The sequence below is a fragment of the Vulpes vulpes genome, chromosome 6, assembly GCF_048418805.1.
Source record: "Vulpes vulpes isolate BD-2025 chromosome 6, VulVul3, whole genome shotgun sequence".
In the NCBI taxonomy this organism is placed as follows: Eukaryota; Metazoa; Chordata; class Mammalia; order Carnivora; family Canidae; genus Vulpes; species Vulpes vulpes.
The window spans coordinates 72,305,393-72,321,518 of NC_132785.1; the positions used below are offsets into that span (position 1 = coordinate 72,305,393).

The 16,126-nt window shown below is 36.4% G+C and overlaps 1 protein-coding gene across 7 annotated transcripts in view; it reads left to right on the plus strand.

The window, feature by feature from the left end:
• Positions 1-11,501: 11,501 nt before the first annotated feature.
• Positions 11,502-16,126, plus strand: part of ARHGAP5 (Rho GTPase activating protein 5) — a 105,923-nt gene continuing 101,298 nt past the window's right edge. The window contains exon 1 of one of the 7 annotated variants that reach the window (XM_072761372.1): positions 11,502-11,900. The gene's annotated coding sequence lies outside the window, so the exon portion shown is untranslated. Of the gene's footprint in view, positions 11,955-16,126 lie in introns of all 7 variants that reach the window. The other 6 variants (XM_072761377.1, XM_072761376.1, XM_072761380.1 and 3 more) reach the window with 6 other exon arrangements.

The window sequence follows — 16,126 nt, forward strand, 5'->3', positions numbered from 1 at the left end:
GCTACCCAGTCTGTGGTATTTTGTTTTAGCAGCCTGATCTGACTAAGACACAACCTCTTGCTTACCTTCACTTAGTCTTACAGGTCACATTGGTTACATGCTGTCTGAATCCTTTTCCAGGCTTGTTACAAAGGCAGTGCTGGGCACAGATCCAGCCGAAAAGCTTGGCCTTCATTATTTTCTTAACCAAAGCACAATGTCAGCTTTGTCTCTTTTATTATGCTGATAGCCAGCACTAATCAAATTTAACATTTTTGTCCTTCTATTCATTTTCTATAGCTATCATTCCTTCGTTACTTCATTACCTACTTCCTCAGAAGAAATAGTTTTTATTCAAGGTGGCAGGGGTGGCGGTGGAGAAGAAGCTGACTGCAAAAGATTTATCCAAGCAGAAATTCACATAAAATCAGTTAATATCAATTCAACAAAAACTTGAGTGTCTATTACGTGCTGAGTAGAGGCAACTTAAATTTGGGTGTATACACTGACATATATGCAAATAAATGGATGCAAAACAACCTACAGATTTAATGCAATCCCTATCAAAATGCCAACAGCATTTTTCACAGAACTAGAACAATCCTAAAATTGGTATAGAATCACAAAAGACCCTGAATAGCCAAAGCAATCTCGAAAAAGAAAAAACTGGAGGTATCACAATTCTAGACTTCAAGTTATATTACAAAGCTATAGCAATCAAAATAGTATGGTACTAGTACAAAAATAGACATGTAGATCAATGGAATAGAATAGAAAACACAGAAGTATACCCACAATTATATGGTCAATTAATCTTTGACAAAAGAGGGAAGAATATACAATGGGAAAAAGTCTCTTCAATGATGTTGGGAAAATTGGACTGGAACATGCAAAAGAATGAAACTGGACCACTTTCTTACACTACACACAAAAATAAACTCAAATGGATTATAGACATGAATGTGAGACCTGAAACCATAAAAATCCTAGAAGAGAACACAGACAATAATATTTCTTACATCATCCATAGCAACTTTTTTCTAGATGTGTCTCCTGAAACAAGGGAAACAAAAGCAAAAACAAACTATTAGGACTGCATCAAAATAAAAAGCTTCTGCACAGTGAAGGAAACAATCAAAGATATTACTTACTGAATGGGATAAGATATTTGCAAATGTTATATCCAATAATGAGTTAGTATTCAAAATATATAAAAGACTAATACAATTCAACGCTAAAAAAACCCCAATAATCCAATTAAAAATAGGCAGATGACATGAACAGATATTTCTCTCAAGAAGACATACAGATGGACAACAGACACATGAAAAGATACTCAATATTACTCATCATCAGGGAAATAAAAATCAAAATCACGATGAGATATCATATCACACCTGTGAGAATGGCTAAAATCAACAATACAAGAAGCAGTAGGCGTTGGCAAGGATGTGGAGAGAAGGCAACCATTGTACACTGTTGATGGGAGAGCAAAGAAGTGCAGCCAGTCTGGAAAACAGTATAGCGTTTCCTCAGAAAGTTAAAAATAGAACTACCCTACAATCCAGCAATTGCACTACTAGGCCTTTACCCAAAAAATATGAAAATACTAATTCAAAGCGATATATGCACCCCTGTGTTTATTGCAGCATTATTTATGGTCACTAAATTCTGGAAGCAGCCCGTGTCTCCCGAAAGATGAATGGATAAAGAAGATGTGGTATATATATACAATAGATTATTATTCAGCCACTAAAAAGAGTGAAACTTTGTTATTTGCAACAACATGGATGGAGCTAGAGAGTATAATGCTAAGCAAAGTAAGTCAGAGTAAAAAACAAATATGATTTCACTTATATGTGGAATTTAAGAAACAAAACAAATGAGCAAAGGAAAAAATAGAAGAGACAAATTAAGAAATAGACTCTATTTATTTAAAGAGAGAGAGTGTGTGCACACATGAGCGGGGTTGGGGGGGAAGGGGTAGAGGAAGAGAGAATCTTAAGCAGGCTCCATGCCCAGCACAGAGCCCCATGTGGGGCTCAATCTCATGACCCTGAGACCATGACCTGAGCTGAAATCAAATGCCAGGGGCTTAACCAACTTAGCCACCCAGGCACCGCCAGACTCTTGACTATGGAGAACAAATTCATGGTTAGCAGAAGAGAGGTGGGTGGGGAGGATGGGTGAAATAGGTGAAGAGGATTAAAGTACACTTATCATGATGAGCACTGAGAAATATAGAGTATTGTTGAACCCCTGAGACTAATATAACATTGTATGTTATATTGTACATCTGAGACTAATGTAACGCAGTATGTTAATTATACTGGAATTAAATTTTTAAGTTAAAAATTAAGAAAGACATAAGTAAATGAATGGAGGGTCGGATGGATGGATATGGATGGAAGAACAGTCAAACAGATAAGGCAGGTACCTCTGCCCTCTAGAATCTCACCAATAGGAAAACACTTCACACCCCTAGTCAGATCTATGCCATAACTACAGTTGCCATGTTGCCTAAACCAGGACTGCCAAGTACTGGCATGTGTATGTGAATAAACTGACAGAATATTTGAAACTGAGATTGCCAGAGAACTAGGACTGAAATTCACTTTATCTATAACACAAAATAATAAAAGAACAAATTAATTTTGCCCAAAGAGAGATGTCTACACAAAGGAAGGGATATGTAGGTTGTCTGTAAAGTGTCAGTAGGATTATTCCATTAAGCAACCAAGAAGGACAAAGCTCTGGGACAGAAAGAGCACTGTGAGCAAGGGCACAGAGCTGGGTAAGCCCATTATAGTGGTGCTGGAGGGTTAGGATTTGGCCCTGAGGCACCAGGAGATGAAGCTCAGGAGACAGATTGAGTGGGACAGAGAGGGAGTTTTTGCTCCATAGAAAACGAGGAGCCATAGATGAAAAGTCATTTTAAACCTGACATGGGAAGCAGGGCAAGGGAGTCTGACAACACATTTTAAGCTCCAAAAGGCCAAAAGCCATGTCTTCTGGTTCACCTCAGTTCCACAAATAAACATTAGAGCTTGAAAGAAGATTAGAAGTGATCTAGTGTCTAGTTCAACATCCCTCAGTCCAAATGAGAAAAATTAATGACCTAAAAGACTCACATAACTACTCAAATGACTCATGTACTAGTTAATGATAAAAGCAAATTCCTGCTTTGCCATTTACTATTTCTGGTTTTAGGCAAATTACTTAACCTTTCCAACTCTTAGTTTCCTCATTCATAAAATGGAAGATTGTTACTATGGTTCAGTGATAGTATATGTAAAATGTTTAGTAACATGCCTGATATGCAGGAAGAACTCAATATTAACAAAAATTATGATTAACAACAAAAATAATAATGACATTACTTCAATCCCTCATTTATATATGCCAATGCTCTTTTATATATGCCAGTAGTGCCCAATCCTGGTTGATCATCGGAATCACTCAGGGTATTTTAGACAGTTATAAATTTCCTGGCCTACCCCAAATCTACTGAATGTGAATCTTGAGGTAGTGAGAGAATCTGAACTTTGAAAAGCTTCCCAGATGTTCCTGACAACAAGAGCTAGGATTAAAAACAACTGGCTGTATTTACTTCTTTTCAAAGTTTATTTTCTTAGTCTTTGGATCAGAACATGGAATTTCCTACCATGTTTCAGTCCTTTAACTGTAGTATAGGAGCTGGGGTTGGAGGAAAGGTATTGCACATAACCCTGGGATCCCAGGAGCTAAGATACACACATCTGTGCTCAAAAGAAAGGAGAGATTGGACGGCAAGATTGGAAATGGAATATTCATCACTGGTGGAAATGATTAATTATGCCCATTTTGCACATACATTTGCATGCCTCTTAATATAACATATGCAAATACATCTTTAATAGCATGACTTGTTTGCCAATGTTGAATGCTAACTGTAAATAATTTCTATTTTTTATAGTGTTTAGGAAACTTCAATATGGCACTTGCTGGCAGACAGTTGCTGTCTTCTGGATTTAGCAACATATTAAGTAATCATTTCAGAAACATTTTTCACTTACTACTAACAAAAGATGTCTAGACAATGATTTGTAGTTGTCTATGGAAATAGAGGATAGGTAAAGCAGGAATAATTTAAATTTATGGACAATTGAAAAAAATATGACCTATAGTTTCCATTTTTTTCTTAATAAGCATTTGCTAGTACAGAGCAAAACAAGCCATTAGAAGTTTTACCCCTTGTTTTAGGATCCTAGTGACTTTTTCTGATGATGTCACCAATAGCTAAGAAAATATGGGCAATAATGGAGAGAAAATAGCTATGTGCCCTGGCAGTCAGCACCTGGGAATATTGATCACTGAATACCCCCCTGTTAACATCCCCCTCTCCCTGCCCTCCTCTTCCTCACCCTCAGCGCTCAGTCCATTGTTTTCAGTCTGTAGGAGAATCAGAAACACTTGTTTGACCTGCAGATTCCTGGGGCCTCACTTCTAGAGCTTCTCCCTAGACAGCATATCTCAGGGTGAGTCTAGAGTAGGTCTAGGACTTTACATTAAGATCAGTACCCTCTTTCCCCAATCAACACTGTGATTTTGATATAGACAGTCCTCAAGACACATTTTGAAAAACACTGCCCTGGGTCATCTAGAGTATTAGTGTGGCTCCTGATCCAGTGGCACCACCATCACCTGGGAATTTATCAGAAATGCACAATCTCAGAACCCTTCTAGTCTACTCAGTAAGAATCTGAATTTTAATTTTAACAAGACTCCCTGGTGATTCATAGGCACATTCAAGTTTGAAAAGCACTGGTCTAAAGGAGGCATCTTCTTACCTCTTTGCACGTGTAAACCTATTTGTTTCCCCACAGCCTTTCTCTCCTAAATTACCTGGGATTCTTGAGTTCTCAAGGTAGGTCCACAGATGAGTCAGAAACTCTGGAGAGTAGGCCCAGCAGTGTGTATTCTAACAAGCTCTTTAGTCCAGGTAATTCTGATACATACTAGAATTTGAGATCCACCAGCATAGTTAAAGTTACTGGCCTGAATTTAAAAATGAAGCTCAATGGAATATTCAGCATCTTCTGTTGTATATAACAACATGTCAAATGATATAAAGCAAATCACACAGACTCTTGCCTCATACTGTCAATCCTCCAGAATTAGTCAATCCCATAATATCTCCTGACTCCTACTTAGCAGTGAAGAGGATGCTATGACAAATACAAGTGTCAGAGGTGATCTTCTCTTATAGTAATGAATGAAATGCCAGGATCTAAGAAGAACATAGGTAGCAGTGCTGTATAATGGTATCAGAGGATAAGTGACTCAGACAGTTGAGTTTCAAATGAAAAATAACTTTCTGATCCAAAAACCTTAGAGGTTACAGATTAGCATTCTCTACTTTCTAGCAACTGACCCAACTGGAACAGCCTGATTGAAAATATCAAGGTTGAATGATGCTCAAAAGAGAACCTCTGAACATGAACTGGGGTGCAGTGTAGTGGAAAGGTCAGGGAATTTATGACTGGGACACTGAGCAAGTCAATTTAAGTTGAATGCATCCACCTTTGTTTCACTCTTGTTTGGCCTTTGCAAAAGAATGTTAAACTTAATACTTAACCTAATACCAACTAGCTCTAACTCAGAAGTTTTTGTTTCCCTCTTGCCCCTCTCTCCATGTCTTCTGTCTCAAGCTCTATCTCCCAGTCTCTGGTGTCTTCCTTTATCTCTTCATCACACTCTATGTCCTCTGCCTCTGAGTCTCCCTAACTTCCCATTCCAATCTCTTTAATGAAAAGATTCAGCACGCCTCCCAAGGGATGGGGGAGGAGGAGTGGATTGCAATATGGACAAAAGCAGAGAGGCTGCCAATAAGGTTTTTGTTGGTAATGTTGATTACTTTTTCTGCTGTTGGAGACGTGCATGTTATCCTGCTATCTCTGCTACCTTTTTTTTCTTTTAATTTGTGAGTGTTTGCCATAGATCATTATCATGATAGTTCTTGATGGGGCTGGAGTACTAGTTTATCAAAATGTCAGAATAAAGACCAAAAGTCAAGCAAATTTGCTGCCATAAGAAGAGGCTGTAAATTTGCTGTCAGTTAAGAAATCCTTTCGAATTCAAAGTACAAGCCTAGCTGAAAGCATTTTTTAATAATTGTGACTGAATAAGTGTGAGGTTAGCCCAGTGTGTGTGCACTTTGATCTTGTGCCTTGTTAAATTTCTCAGTTTTAATAATTGGGGCCATTATTTATGCTCTGATTTCAGGAGCTATGCTATCATGGAATGCCTAAAATATAAAATCAGTTTCATTTTCTTAATTTCAATTGTTGAAACGCACACTATCCCCCTTTTATTCTTTTTGAATGTTAATAATGATGTACCCTGGAATAACTTCTTCAAGTCTTAATTATAGTTTGGTTGAAATACTGAACCATTTTAACATTGAAAATATTTGGCAAATAAGCCTGATAAGAGAAATTTTGTAAAAGTTCTCATCGTGTCTTGGATTTAAGCGCAAAGAGAAGGAGCATGTGGAGAAAGACCTTTATCTCCTTGGAATTTTATGTCTTTCTGCAATACACAAAACAATGGAGTCACAGCAGACCAAAAAAAGGAAGGAAGAAAGATTTCCTCAAATCTAATTATCAAAAAGCAATTCATCTTGCTTGAGTATTTCAATCAACACATCCCTGAAGCCACTTTCTCAATTCGCCTTCCTGTCTGATGTATGGATTTGTGTCTTTGTGTTATCATTGGAGAAACCTCTTAGCATACTGTGGAAAAAAATGCTGTTCTGCTAATTTTATGTTTTATTTCTTAATGACCTACTTCTCTGCAGCAGTTTTAGTGGAATGGCTTAAGCTCAGTCTGACTTTTTGAGAGTCCTTTACTCTGTGGCAGTGACTCAGCTGGGGTAGAGCCAAGATGTTTACATGACTGTGATGGGGGGAGGGGTGGTTACATTGCCTCAGCTTTTGCCACTTTTGGAGAGAGCTTTCAAATTGTAGGTACTCAGAATAAGTGGCATCATTAGTGGGTGTAGAATGCCCTAAGGATATGGGAGTGATTCAGAATTCTGGGATTCAGTGAAGAGAGTAAGATAGGGGCTCAGTTGTCTGAGGGAACTGGATTCAGTAGTAGAGCTAAACTGTGACCTTGGGTAAATCACTTGGCCTTAATTCTTACCTTTCAATGAGGTGAATACATGCATTTTCCCTTTATTGGAATACTGCAGTTATTAGGGCAGTACTGGCCAAGCACAAAGAAATCTTTTCACTCTAAGACAATTATTTTAGGTAATGTTTTGCTAAGGACTGCTTAACACAGGGAGCTTCAACCTAAGATTCTGTGCAAATTGAAAATGCCATAAAGGACATCAGCTCCTAACTGAAGGGGTCATTGACAGAATAATATTTCATTTCCCTACAAAGGGAGATGGGCTGGGCTTTTTGTAAATTTGATCTTTGAAACTAAAGTTGAAATTGTATGCATAATTTAATCAGTCAGTATTTTGTAGCCTAGATCAAATGATCTTGCTTACATTAATATTTCCATCAACTGTGAATACTCTCAGTGAATCAGTGCAAAATGTAAATACTCAATTGAGTTTTTCCTATGTAATCACTATGTTATGCATTGCTAGGTTCCCAGAACTTCGACCTTCAAAAGTTGGTATTTTAGATAGTACTCTCCAATAGAACTTTCCATGGTGATGGAAATGCCCTATGTTGGTGCTAGCCAATACAGTTGACATGCCACGTATAGCAATTGAGCACTTGAGATGTGGCTAGTGTAACTGAGGAACCAAGACTTTAAATTTTATTTAATTTTAAGTAATTTAAATGTAAATAACCACATAAAGCTAATGATTACCTTATTGGATAGCCATTTTAATCAAAGACAAAATAATTCTCATAAAACCATTAGTGACCACCCATAAGGAGATATGTAAAGAAATGTCATTTTGGACAAAGGAGATCTTGAGCTGAACTTGGTAGGCTAGGGTAAGGCAGAAAGTGGGAGAGAAGAGCAGATATCCTGGACTGAGGGAGAAATAAACCAATAACATGAAGACAAGAAGAGCCTACTGCTTTATCTGAACACTTAGGAGATTACCTTGATGGCTGCTGAAGATTCCTGCTAGAGCTGAAGGGAAAAAAGACTGGTGGTGAGGGAAGAAGGGCAGGCTGAAGGGAGAGCACCTATCATGTACCAGGCACTTCACAGGTATAATATGACTTAATCTTCACAACCAACTGATGTATGGTTACTACTGTTACCCTTCTTTTATGTCCAAGAAACAGATTCAGTGAAGTTATGTAATTTCTCCCAAGGTTGTAACCTAGAAAATAATGAGCCAAGCTTTAGAACTCAGGTAACTTTCCTCCAGATACCATGCACCTTAACCAACTCCACTGCAGTGTTTGAGAATGCAGATTCTGGTATCATTGTTCTTCTGTCTCTCTTAGCTTATAACTATAGGCATCTATAAATTGAGGAGAAGAAAAGTACAACATTTAAGATCATTATGCTAGGGTTGTGTAAGATATTGCATGTTGAGCACCTAGCAGTGCCTGGCACATAATAAGGGCTCACTAGATCTTTGCCTAATCTTATTATATCAGAAACAGACTCAAAAGGCAGCAAAGTAGTTAGGAGTTGCTTGAGTAGGCATCAGGCAATAATAATTGCAGCTTCTTGAACTGAATAGTGACATGTTGAAACTATTCTGTTACAAAGGACAAAGGACAGGGGTGCCTGGCTAGCCCAGTCTAAAGAGCATGCAACTCTTGATCTCGGAGTCATAAGTTCCAGCCCCATGTTAAGTGTAGAGATTACTTAAATAAATGAATATTTTTTAAAATAAAAAAAGGAGGGACAAAGGACAGAAGGGGAAAAAGGAAGGATGATTGGAATTAAGGAGGCCTCCACAAGGCAAATGTTCAACAGATGACAAAGTGTGACTTTATTTTTCCCCTAGACATAAAATTAATAAATATTCATTGGGGATAATTTTTAAATTTCAAAAGAGGACAAGGAAGAAAATTAAAATCTTCCACAATACCATATCTAAGAGATAATCACCATCAGTATTTTGATACATATCCATCCAGGTTTTTATGTTTTGTGTTTGTATGTGTTAATTCACATTTTAAATTTATTGTATTTATCCACAGTAAAAGTCACACTTTTGGTATACTGTTCTATGAATTTTGGCTAACCCACATTGTCATGTAATAAGCAGTACAATTACAATACAGAACAGTTCCATCACCCTAAAGATTTCCTTTTGCTGCCCTTACCCCTCTTAGCACCAACTGTAGCCCCTAATGACCACTGATCTGTTTTCTGATCCTATAATTTTGTCTTTTCTCGAATGTCATATAGTGGAATTATACAGGATTTAGCCATTTGAGTCTGACTTCCTTCATAAGCATAAGGCATTTCAGATTTATTCATGCATGTATGAGTAGTTTGTTTCTTTTTATTGCTGAGTAATATTTCACTGTATAGATGTGCCACAGTATATTTCCATTCACCAGAAGGACATTTGAGTTGTCTCCAGCTTTTAGCAATTTGAAGAAAACCACTGGAAAATAAGTTTTCATTTCTCTTAGGTAAAACCTAGAAATGGATTTGCTGGATCATATGTTAAGTAAATGTTTATAAGAAAATGCCAAACTCTTTTTCAAAGTGGCTGTATCACATTTGCATGTCCACTAGCAAGTCTAAGGGTTCTAGTTGCTCCACATCCTGACAAGCACTCTGATCAGTATGATTAGGTTTTTCTAAGCCACTCTAATAGATATATGGTAGTATCTAATGGTGGTTTAATTTTAATTTCCTTATACAAATGTTGAGTATCTTTAGATGTGTTTTTTTTTTTACCTTCTAATAGAGAAAATGTTATTTCTCCTTTTCCAAATATATGCCTTTTATTTCTTTTTCTTGACTTATTGCATTGGCTAGGACCTTAAATATGATGTTGAAGGAATGGTGAAAGCAGACATCCTTACCTTGTTGCTACTTAGGGAGAAAGTATTCATTCTTTCACCATTGGATATGTTAGTGGTAGGTTTTTTGTAGATGTCCTTAATTAGCTGCAGGAATTTTCCTTCATTTTCTAACTTGCTACAAGTATCATGAATAGGTATAGATTTTTTCCAAGTGCTTTTGTGTAAATGTTGAGAAGATTATATGATTTTTCTTCTTTAGTCTGTTGATATGGTGAATTACATTGATTTTTTAATAATTTTATTTGTTTATTCATGAGAGTCACAGAGAAAGGCAGAGATGTAGGCAGAGGGAGGAGCAGGCTCCGTGCAGAGAGCCTGATGTGGGACTCGATACCAGGACTGGGATCACACCCTGAGCCAAAGGCAGACGGTCAACCACTAAGCAACCCAGGCATCCCTACCTTGATTGATTTTCTAATGTTGAACCAGCCTTGTATTCATTCCCAGGATATATCCCACTTTGCCATAGTATACTGTCTTTTACATATTTGTTGTATTTACTTGTGTGTGTATGTATATTTTAATTTACTTGTGTGTGTATGTATATTTTTAAAAACAAAACCAGAATGGTACCATATATGCTTGTTTGTAGTCTCTTTCTGAAAACTCCTATTTTCTTTAAATGTAGAAGAAAAACATGTTTGCAGAGTTCCTTCTGATTACTTCAATAGGTTAATTTTTTCCCTATTTTCTCTTAGTAGAGGAATAGATAGTTTTTATGTGTATTTTGTTTCAGTGTCATTAAATTCAAAGCCTGGAATAAGAAATTTCCAACTCACACAAATCAACTCTCAGCTGATAAACTTTGAACATTTCTTAGCTAATCCATTTACATCTTGAAAAAATATGAAGAGAAAACTGCTCTAAGTTCTGAAGGCCATTACAAATGCTAAGAGCAAAGGGATGAATGTAAACCTTGAAATGCAGCCACTCATCAGGGATCTAGGGAGTCCAAAATATTTATCCTGTGATAGTTGCCTTAAAAAACCTGAATATACGACAGCTCTGGTATTTGTGAAGTAAGTTATTTTTCTTCCATTAAACTACACTTGTGTAAATAGATATCGATGTAGGTATACATATGCATATACACAGGCTTGAAGAGAGCATCAACAACTTTTTGATAAATTTTATTTGGAAGTGTTTTTTTTTTTTTTTTTTTTTTTTTTTTTTTTTTTTGCTTGAGGTCTTCCCTGGACAAGTAAGTAAGTTTTTAGATTTTTAAAAAAATATATAAATGTGAATGTTTTCTACTCCAGAAAAAAATGCTTTCAAGACTAATATGCTCTAGGAACCCACTTTAGGCTGATTTTTAGAATTCCAAAAATCTGAGTTTTTTCCAAGTGTTATTTTAGAAAATACATTCTAGTTATTCTTCACATCCTTGTAAAGAAAATGGCATTGCTTTATTTTATATGTGAGACCAAGTTCAACATAATGGTAAATCTTGCCAAAGGCCTCAAGGACACTAAGCATGAAATTTGGGAGGAGTTATTTTTGGGTTTTGTTGTGTTTTAGTGTCTCTCATTCCCAGTCTGGGTTAAGATGGGTCTGGATCTCTCAAAGTGTTTGCATGAGAGGATGAACTTCAATGTTTGCATCGTTTCCCCTGTTTTACACTCTCCTCGCATAGACCACAGCTGAGACTTTTAGAGAAAAGGCGCTTTGGGCAAGTGCAAAGTGGTATTGTCATGTTGCTACTGGAGCTGTCTGTGAGAGCCAAGAAAATAGGACAGAATAAAAAGGAAGTAAAATAAGTCATAGTGAAACCTTCTCCCTCAGAGGAAGGAAAGCAAACATTGAAATATTGCTTTTTCCTGGCTGCTTATTAAAGGGGAAATTTGCCTACTGTGCTGGAAGAGTCTTTTATTCATCGTTCTGTTGATGCAGAGCATCCAAGTTGAGGTTTGTTTTTGTATGCATAACCCATTCTGTTTCTTAAGGTGAACTCTACTGACAGTAAGTATTGAACAGATCCAGCATTTTTCTGATTGCAGGAGATGTTGATTTGTTTTAATCATGCAATAATTTATACTAAACCAATTCCTCCGAAGAAGTCTAATTTGAACATGTTTTGCTGCAAAGTCTATCCAAATTTCTGAAATATATGAAGTCATTGTTTATATGAGAGTGGAAGTCTTATTTTTAATATGAATCAGTTTGTTTGAAATAAGATGCTATTTGGATATTTTGTGGAACTGACATAATTTTGTTACTTTCAGAAATGTTTAGGTACAGCATATTGTAAATTAATTACCTGATATGAAAACCTTGAATTTATAGGTATAGAATTGTAGTGTCACATTATGCAATTAAATACCCTGCATTCTATTTTCACAAGTATAAGGTCATTGGTCTAAATTGCAATTATATAATTTCTGTTATGATTGTTAGTGATTGGTATAATTTGACTAATTATTGCCTAAACAATGGAAGTTGGCTGGGACTCAAATTGCAACAAATGCTTTTTTATATGAGAAGAGCAAAGAAACTGAATGCTTTTCTTCTTTTGTCATTCATGACGATGGGCTGCAATTAATCATAAATATTGCACTGGGGGGGTGTAGAAAGCTTTCTTTATTTGCCGGGATCATCTTTCTTGAACAGGATAGAAGGAAACCCTCCAGAGAAAAATAAATGATCATGTTTAGAGAAACATCACATTGACTGACTAATTGGAAGGATAGTGGAAAAATCCCACAGGAAATAGTCTGGAGCCTGTGACTTTTATAGTCAATACTCTTTTTAGACAGAGCAAACATTCCTTTTAATGGCATAAAAATCCATTTAAATTGAAAGTACCATCTGCCCAACCTTCTTATCTGACCACAGGGTCATGAATAACCATTGTTAGATAAGGAAATAATAAAAATGTTTTGTAAAACACAGGATAAACTTGTGTCTAAACAATTACCTTGCAATTACAAATTTGGACACACTTCCTTTTGAAAAGGCACTTGTACTTTAGGCAACTAAATACTACATAATTTATTAAAACTTTCTTAGCCTTTCCAACTTTTTCCAGTAATTTCTTCGTCTGTTTTGACACAAGCTTTGAATAAATTGGTGATAAGAGAACTTGGTTATTGTCATTCCAAAGGCATGGAAATCTGTGTGATTGCAGATAACATAGAACCCCACAATTTAAAATAGAAAGGTTAGGGAAGAAAATAGTGTGCACTATTCAGCTGCACACCCTGTTAGAGATTGCACAGGTTCTTAGTATTCCCAGCATCACTACTGGGGCTCAGGAACCCTCTGGCCCCTAGAGGTGAGCAGGATAGTGTAAGGATCCACTGATGAGATGCTTCTGGGACATCCTAGGCTTAGAGCTGTCAACAAGTTAGAGCTGTCTGCAAGTTCTATTGCAGAACTCCTCTAGGCAGTGAGGTTTTCCCAATCAAAGTGACAGGAGTGAGAATTCAATCTCTCTTATGGCCACTTCCCACAAATTCTAGTAGAGTCATACTGTCTTCCCCAATGCCTTGCAAGGAGACTTGTCATTTGGAGTGTGTTCAAAGAGGCCATAATTGCATGTCCCTAGATGTATCCCCAATGGCAGAGAAATTCTTATTGAAAGGCTAAGAGGGCAAGTCTTCCATGCTAGTATCACATTCCCAAATTAATAGTACAATTTCTGAAATATTGAATGAAATAGATTCCCTTTAGTACCATAAAATGTAGCATAAATAAAAATGAAAATTCCTCATTTAAACCTCATTTGAACTTTTACACTGCTTACCTTAGAGATTGTCTCATTACCTTAGCAACTAAGGACAGGTAGGCAGAAACAAGCTAACCGTTGTAGAGCTGGACTTTGTAGAAACAAAAGAGGCCTTTTGGGAAGTGGTATATAATACTGTTTAATTTTTTTGTGTATTTTTTTAATTGGAGTTCGATTTTATCATATTGTTTAAATATATCAGATCTGGAACCCTACTGCATAGGTTAAATTCTTATCCTGCAATGAATCCTTAAGAAACTTGCTTAACTTCTTTGGACCTCAGTTTCCTCATTTGTAAAATGGCATATATAATCATACCCATCTCAGAGGATTATTATGAAGACTAACCAAGATCATTCATGTCAAATTCTTGATAAATTTTAGCTACCACTGGGTATTTATCTACTTTAGTATTCATTTTTCTGGCTTTTCAGACACCAGGATTATTCAGCATTATTATTAGTTGAAACTGTTATTGAGAATTATCTAGCTTACCCAAATTCTGAATGCCTAAACGATTCTAGAAAAAGCCATTTACTCTTTAGACACAAAATAGACACATTTCCAATAAAGACCTATCTATTTTTCTCTCAACATTGACAGAATATTCTCACACCATAATTATACCCAAAGTTATTTAAGTGGACCCAAAGCCTCTAAGAAATTAGGTAAATGCAAACTTTGCAGGCCATCTAGCACTCTGATGATTTCTGGAGGTCATGATTATAGACGTCCCTGGCATACTAGGAACATACATACTCATCTGTCTTGGTAGAGAGAGCTTTGTAGTGCCACAGTCTCCTTTCAGGCTCACAGACTATTTTCTTCATTTTAGAAGATGTAGTAAAATGTGAAGGGAGAAGATATTTGAGTACATAGCACTAGTATATAGCCTAGTACTCACCTGGCCTTTGTTGGGTTGTCAGTGGTTTGGTTCTGGGGCTCATATTTTGAGTTATGTGTGGATTAGAGATTATTGCCTGGCATTTTTTAAAGCCAGGACGGAAAAAGTTACTTTGGTTTTTTTTAGGTCATAACATTTATGAATGTTATTGAAGATTAGTATGGAATATAAAAAAAATTGTTTTCCTTAGAATTCTTGACCTAAAAAAGTAACCTTTTCATTTTAACTTCTGAGCTTACCTTGCAATACAAGTAAATAGACTGTAGCAATATTATTCTCCTTAGCTGCAGCAGAAAACATTTTATCTTTCTTGGATGCTGTAAAATCATAAACTGGAGAAGTCAAAGTCAATTTATGAACACTCCAAGATCTTGCTAAGGAAATAGCTAGAAAATACATAGAAAAGGAATATTTATCCTTATGCTACATGCGAAATAATCTCAAAACACTTCCCTAAGTGACTCTACTGTACTATATAGGCTATGTGAGATTATGAATGCATTGAGTTTGCTTAATATGATACTTTGGGGAATGTGGTATAATTGAAAGCTTTGGAGATAAAACCAGCATCAGTTGAGTTGAAAAGTTCTTTTTTAAATAAGAGCTGTTAAATTATACTGCAAAATGCTGGAGAAAATATTATACACTTTCTAAAGTGAAATTAATGTCTCCCTCAGCATTGCTATAAGTAGTGCATCTCAACTTAGTTCATAATTGAGCAAATTGTTTCTTTTGTTTCTGGTGATTCAGAATTCCTGTATAGTAATATACCTTTTTCTTGGCTCTCTGTAACCAAGTTCTGTCACTAGATGAGGCTATCTGAGCTAGCAAATTAATGCCTGTCAGGAAGGTGTTAATAAGTCATGGAGCAAGGAGATAAACATCTACACAATTTCCTGAACGTGCAGCAAATTTGTGTCATAATTTTCCTTGGTGAATTAGAACCATAGCCATTTCACTGGTTTTCTCTTTCTCCTTTGTAACTTGTGTATCATTTATGTGACTCATTTCACTTATTAATCTTGTCTCCATGGACACTAACTATCCAATAAGCCACACTTTGGGCATTTTAGAGAGAGAGTGCACATGAGTGGCAAGGAAGGGACAGAAGGAGAAGGAAGAGAGAATCTTAAGCAGGCTCCAGGTCGGTCCAGTGTGGAGCCCCAGTGCAGGGCGCAATCTCAGGATCCTGAGATCATGACCCGAATCGAAATCAAGAGCTGGCCACTTAACTGACTGAGTCAACCAGGTACCCCCACATTTTGGGCCTTTTAAAAAGACATAAATCAGCAATTCTCAACTTGTATTTTGAATATCCAAGGGGATATTGATATAAATCAAGGAGTATCTTTAGTTCTTTAAAAGTAAGCTCAAAATAACTCTGGACTTCTAGACACTACTGAAAATTAGAAAGAATAATGATTGTGTAACAACTTTCTTTGCTTTCTAAGATTGGAAATACTGTATACTTGAAGAATTCTTAGTATAGATGCAACTATCTGA